This window comes from Catharus ustulatus, chromosome W (assembly GCF_009819885.2).
Source record: "Catharus ustulatus isolate bCatUst1 chromosome W, bCatUst1.pri.v2, whole genome shotgun sequence".
NCBI lineage: Eukaryota > Metazoa > Chordata > Aves > Passeriformes > Turdidae > Catharus > Catharus ustulatus.
This window is the reverse complement of record NC_046261.2, coordinates 9061275-9068064: the sequence shown is the minus strand read 5'-3', so window position 1 is coordinate 9068064 and position 6790 is coordinate 9061275.

Sequence of the window (6790 nt, the reverse complement as noted above, 5' to 3'; positions counted from 1 at the left end):
TCTGAACCTGTTTGGACCAGACCTGGAACACCGAGGAACACCGGGACCCTGCAATTTGAGATCTGCAGTCATTCCCAGCGCTGGAGACTGACATCACCCGCAGGAGAGATTTTCTGAGTTTGACACCCTCTCACACCAGTGAAAGAGTTTTTTTGTCATCCGGGGTTGCTCATTTTCTTCTCCTGTGTCGGGGAGTGTTTGGTTTGATTAATAAACAGGTTTTTTCCACTTTTTCCTCTGAGGAAATTCTTCCCAAACCCAGTGGTGGGGGAGGAGTCTTGGGGGGTTTGTTTTTTTTTTCCTGGGGGCTCCTCTTGGAGGTTTTCCCTAAATTTGCCCTAAACTAGCACACTCAGCCAGTTGGTAGTATGACTGAAGAAAAAATGGCAGGGCGGGCAAAATCATAACTTCGGTCATATCGATCCCGCTATTCTGTTACTAACTGGCAATTGCAATTACAGTAATTTCACAATTATAAGCCGCACCTGATCATAAGCCGCACTTTTGGGTGCTGGCAACTTTTTGTTCTTTTTCCATATATAAGCCGCACCTGATTATAAGACGCATGTTACAATACAGAGTGTGATAAAAGGTATCTATTCTATCACCATCTGTTGAGGGTGTGGGTAGTGATCCTTATCTCTGCAAGAGATATTCTGCTAATGGGCTGTAGAGAGTTAGGGACATGCGTACGGAAGATCTCGTGCTGTACGGTTAGTTAGGACACACCCCCTCTGCAGCCAGAACCCTGCCCTGTACCTGGATGTACCTGGATGTACCTTGCTGACATAAGCAGGAGGAAGTGACAGTAACTACCCAGGTTATAAGAACCCTTGAAACCCCCCAATAAACGCCATTTGTTTTCCACCACGTTGGTGTCAGGAGCATTTGGACCGAGTGATCCTGGAGTTTGGATCACCGTGCCGGGCCAAAGACCAGGTCGCCACGCCTTGAGAAGGCGACATCTGGTGCCGAAACCCGGGAGGAATTTACGCCCGGGTTCGGGGTTCGCCTGGACGAGGCGCCGGCGGCCGTTCAGCTGGACTAGAACGGCGGGGGAGACGTCCCCGGACCAGCGATCATGGATGCTATCGCGAAGGTCGTAAGTCAGATTCGTACGCAGTATGGTATACAGTGTCAGCTTAAAGATTTTATTCTCGCCGTGCCGAGATTGATTAAGCTGGGGGCGATAGAAAGCCCAGTGGACGTTCTGCATCCGGAGATATGGGATCAGTGCACAAAGGTGCTGGCTGAGGACACCATGTCCTCGGGCTCGGGAAAAACTCTGAAATCGTGGGGGAGGGTAATGCAGGCTTTGCGAAAAGCTCGAGAGGAACAGGAGACCTGGAGAGCCGCGCGAACTTGTTTCCTAGCCACGCCGCAGCTGGGGATCGGGGCCGCGACGCAAACTGTGGAGGAATTGGAAGCGGTCGGGCGCGGGGGTTCCGGCGCTCCGGAACCCGCTCCGTTACCCCCGGGAGAGAACTCACCACCATCGGAGGGGGGAGAACACGCGCGGGCGTTTTGGCAGGGGCTCACGGAGGAGGCGCGGGTTGCGGACATAGTATCGGAGCCCGAAACGGCCGCGGAATTAAAGGGAAAACCGCCGCCATATGGGTTTGAAAATGGCGCCGGACCGCGTGTCTATGACGCGGGGGGCGGAAATGCCGGGAGCGCAGCGAACGGCGCAAGCGCGGGCGAGGGGGGCGGAGGGACGGCCCCCGTGAAGGCGCCCAAGACCAATCAGAGCGCTCATTTTAAATCAAGTCCTTATAGGGCGAGAACCTCCTCCAACAGGAGGCGGAGGGAGCCCAGGGGGAGGGAACGGCCCGATCCCCGGAGGAGGGGGCGGGGTCGGAGCCCGAGAAAACGGCTCAGCAGCCCGGAAGCGTCCAGTCAGTCGACTTCCGGCTCGGAGACTGACTCGAGCTCCGATGAGCTGGAGAGCTGGTCGGAGGACGAGTCTGATACCGGATCGGATTTTAACAAACAGGGAGCAGCGGCATATAAGATCACTAGCTGCAACGCTCCTGCATGGTTTAAAGGGACATTAGAGAAGGATCGAACTCCGCTTACAGACTGGAGAAAAATAAGGATAGGTTGTGCGGAGTGGATTCCGTCCGCCAAGCTGGTCTTCCCGGTCCGCGTGGGTGGCGCGGGCAGAAACCAAAGAACCTACTCGCCGGTAAACCCGAAAGACGTGCAGGCAATTGTTAAAGCGATTGCGGACAGGGGGATTAATTCTGCCATGGTTTCCACACTCATCGATAGCGTTTTTGGAGGCGATTATATGCTTCCCTTTGATATCAAACAGACGTGCAGGCTGATTTTCGATGGGGCGGGGATGATCGTTTTTAAACAGGAATGGGAGGACAATTGTGTAAAGCAACTAGCCTTAGTAACAGGGGCAGACCATCCACTGCACGGCTCCAGCATACAGAGGCTAATGGGCACAGACCCCACTATGATCACCCCCCAGGCACAGGCAGAGGGCTTGCGAGCCCATGAGGTCATGACAACGACCCGTGCTGCCCGGGAAGCCATCCGTGCTGCTTCTAAAGTAATAGCCAGACCATCGCCATGGTCCACTATAAAGCAGAGTGAGAGTGAGAGCTTCACTCAGTTTGTGGACCGCCTTCAGGCAGCACTGGATTCCTCAGTACTACCCCCAGAGGCGAAGGGTCCTGTGCTTGCAGACTGCCTGCGCCAGCAATGCAATTCAGCCACCAAGGACATTTTAAGATCACTGCCACCTGGGTCCAATGTTGCTGCCATGATCAGACATGTTGCAAAGGAAGAGCACCTAGCTCCAAGCAGCAGTTCACACTGCAATAACCAGTGTTATGGCATGCTTTAATTGTGGCCAAGCAGGCCACGTGGCAGTAAACTGCCCCCAGATGGGGCTCCCACCAGCAGCTGCTCCACCACACTAGGGGAAACCTAGGGGACCATGCTGGGCTTGTGGAAAGAAGGGACATTTAGCTAAGGAATGCAGATCCAAGCCTCAGGGAAACGAGGAGGGGAGGGGGCAGCCGGGCCATACCCAGCCTCCTCCCTCCTGGAACATGAAGTGGCCCAGCAACTGCAACCCCCAATGGGGCACAGGGCTTCCATGCCCACCATCCTCTCAAGAAATCTCCAACTTCGTCGCCCAGCCAATGGCCCAATCAAACCCATCCGCATCTCAGGAATACCAAGAACAGCTCCCTGGGGGCGAAGCCCCTGGGTGGCTTTGGCCATGAAAGCGCGAGAACGAGACCCATGGGTGGCCGTCGCCGTGAAGGTGGGCAGGCACCCACTGATCGTGTGGGCAACGTGCCGTCTCCATAACAGCCCCGGCGACCCAACCATCTGCCTTCCCTTTTGGGTGGACACAGGATCAGATGTCACCGTCATCCCAGACATACACTGGCCTCTCCCATGGAAGCTAGAAGAAGCCCCCGTGGTGGGCGGAGTTGGAGGAATGTCCCGGGCCCGGAAAAGCACCCAGCCAATAGCAATAACACTCTGCACTGAGAGAGGACCAGGAAGGACTATCACCCTTATTACATACGTTATGTCGGGTTGCCCACCCTTGCTAGGGAGAGATGCCCTAGCCCTGCTGGACGTTAGGGTGACAAATTTGTTCTAAGGGCCACTGTCGCATACCCACCACTGCCCATCAAGCTGACCTGGAAATCAGTCGATCCGGTGTGGATCGAGCAGTGGCCCTTGTCCAAACCTCGAATGACTGCCCTCCTTGAGCTAGTTAGCCGTGAGCTGCACAAGAGTCATATAGAACCCTCCACAAGCCCGAGGAACACCCCAATCTTCATAATACCTAAACGGTCTAGTGAAGGCTTTCGTCTCTTGCACGACCTGTGAGAAGTGAACAAGAGAATCCAGCCTATGGGCCCCGTGCAAACCTCGCTGCCCATGAACTCGATGATACCGAAAAGACAACACTGTGCAGTGCTCGACATCAAAGACTGTTTCTTTTCTATTCCCCTGCACGAGGACGACAAGGAGCGGTTCGCCTTTTCCATCGTCTTTCCGAACAGCCAACGGCCCGCCCTATGCTTCCAGTGGAGATTGTTACCCCAAGGAATGATCAACTCCCCTGCCATCTGCCAGATCACAGCAGACCGAGCGCTAGCACCAGTCCGGCAGAGCAACCCGACCGCTACCGTCATGCAGTATATGAACGACATCCTGATCGCCGCACCATCAACGAGACAAGTAGACCAGCTGGTATCCACCATCTCCAAGACCCTAAAGACAAACGGCTTCGAGATGTCGAAGCTAGCACCACAATGTTTGTTAATGTTGTTCGTTTACATTGCACTAGCATTGTATGTTATTAGCCAGCCAGAGAAACTTTAAAATATTACTTTCTTTAACATTATTAGCTTAGTGAATCAAAATTATGTGAATTGGTTTAGTGAAAAATATTTCACAGTCAAACTAAACTTGCATGGTTTTCTACCACTTGTTAAAATTGAGTAAAAGTTTAATCTAAAAATATAATAGAAAAATATTTTGCCTAGTTTAATGTTTCAGCCCTAGCCAGGCTGAAATATTAGCTAAGCAAAAGAATGTTTACCATCAAAACCCTCTCAGTCTGTTTCAATTGTGGCCAGGTTGAAACTTGCTGACAAGGGGAGAAAATTGTAACATTCAAATATTTCTGAGTTAAAATTGAAATCAAGTAATTTGGACTAGTTGATTTAGCCTTGCAAAAGCTAAAACCTTTTCCTTTGAGATAAACATGAAGAATCTTATCCGGAGAAGATTCTCCTAAGTTATCGTGTAAAAGGAAAATTCTTGAACAATATTAAACACTAAAATTGAATTGTAAAATATCAACAATTATAATTCTCACCAAGCTAAAGTAATTCAAAGCAAAAATGAACTAGGGAAATGGGAACAAAGTCAGAAACTAGTGCTCACGGGGCGAGGGTATGCGGTGTCCACTCAAATCTATCAAACCAAACCTTCAGAGTAAAACTAACGAGAGTTGTGAGATTCTATTTGCAGGACCAGATCATCGGACACCCCCGCAACCCACGCACCTCACTACCTGAAGAGAGGGAGAAACCATCAAGCAGCCTGGCACCGTCTAAGATGCCAGTGAACCCGAAGGGAAAAGAAGCTCAACCAGGACAGTTTGAGTCATGGTTCAACCGGTCCCCATGGCTCACCTCCCTAATTTCTTCCCTAATAGGCCCATTCGCCATGATCCTACTAACACTAACCTTCGGGCCTTGCATTTTAAACAAATTAGTGTTGTTTGTTAAAAAACGTCTAGAAGCGGTTAACATTATGTTTGTCGAACGCCGACAATTACTTTGAAGCGTTCCTGTTACTAACATACTTATAATTTTGTGTACTAACCCTACTAACCCACGAAATTTTTATAACATTTACCTTTTACACATTTTTACTAACCATGAGAGAGGGGGGAAATGTAGAGAGTTAGGGACATGCGTACGGAAGATCTCGTGCTGTACGGTTAGTTAGGACACACCCCCTCTGCAGCCAGACCCCTGCCCTGTACCTGGATGTACCTGGATGTACCTTGCTGACGTAAGCAGGAGGAAGTGACAGTAACTACCCAGGTTATAAGAACCCTTGAAACCCCCCAATAAACGCCATTTGTTTTCCACCACGTTGGTGTCAGGAGCATTTGGACCGAGTGATCCTGGGGTTTGGATCACCGTGCCGGGCCAAAGACCAGGTCGCCACGCCTTGAGAAGGAGACATGGGCCATCCATTGAAACCAGGCGAGGCATTGTTCTTTATCTTTTCACAACCCATCCTTCCTCCAGCGAGTCATTTTCTGCTAATGGCCCATTGAGTCCCACTGGGTGACTGATAAAATTACTTCATCCCATTGGAAGTTGCTCCAGCCAGGGGGAAGAGCCCAACATTTCTTATCAAGATAAAAACAGAGGTTTTGGGACACTAAGGGAGCCCTTTTCTCCACTGGACTCCAGAGGAAAACCGGGTTTCTCCACATCACCACTGGACCTCAGGAGGGAAACTGCACATTCCACAGGAGCACTGCTTCAACTGAACCACATCTGTCACTGCAAGTGGACTGCAACCACCATTTAATGGGACTGCTACCAACACCCTGCCTCACGGGGTGTAAGGTTGCACTCTGTCAGAGTTTGGAGTCTGTTTCTTTGTAGTATTGTATTTCTATTTTAATTTCCCTAGTACAGAACTGTTATTCCGAATTCCCATTTCTTTGCCTGAGAACCCCTTGATTTCAAAATTATAATAATTTGGAGGGAGGGGGTTTACATTCTCCATTTCAAAGAGAAGTTCCTGCCTTTCTCAGCAGACACCTGTCCTCCAAACTAAAACAGCAACTTTTCGTTCTTTGTCCAGATATAAGCCACACCTGATTATAGGCTGCACTTCGGGTTCGGAAAAAATTTTAGTCAAAATGGTGCAACTTATAATCATGAAATTACTATAGTTGTTGTCTGTGCATGTTTACCCAGTTAAATGTAATTGTTGTTATTATTTACCATATGTTGCTAATGTTTCAGTCCCCAATTTTCTCACCTATGTCCCCATTCCCTTCCGTCCAGTAATGCCTCTGCTGCTCCTCTAAAATGGCGCCTGTGAGGAGGGTGCCGTTACTGAGCGATATGCAAATGAAGGGGTGAAAAGGACACTGGAACACTATTTAGTGCTAAAAACCCCTTAAAAACACGAGCCCAAAATAGCATCTGGAACTGAAAACAGTGTTCCCAGGTTGAGAAAACAGCACAGAACACGAATTTATCATCTCGAGCTG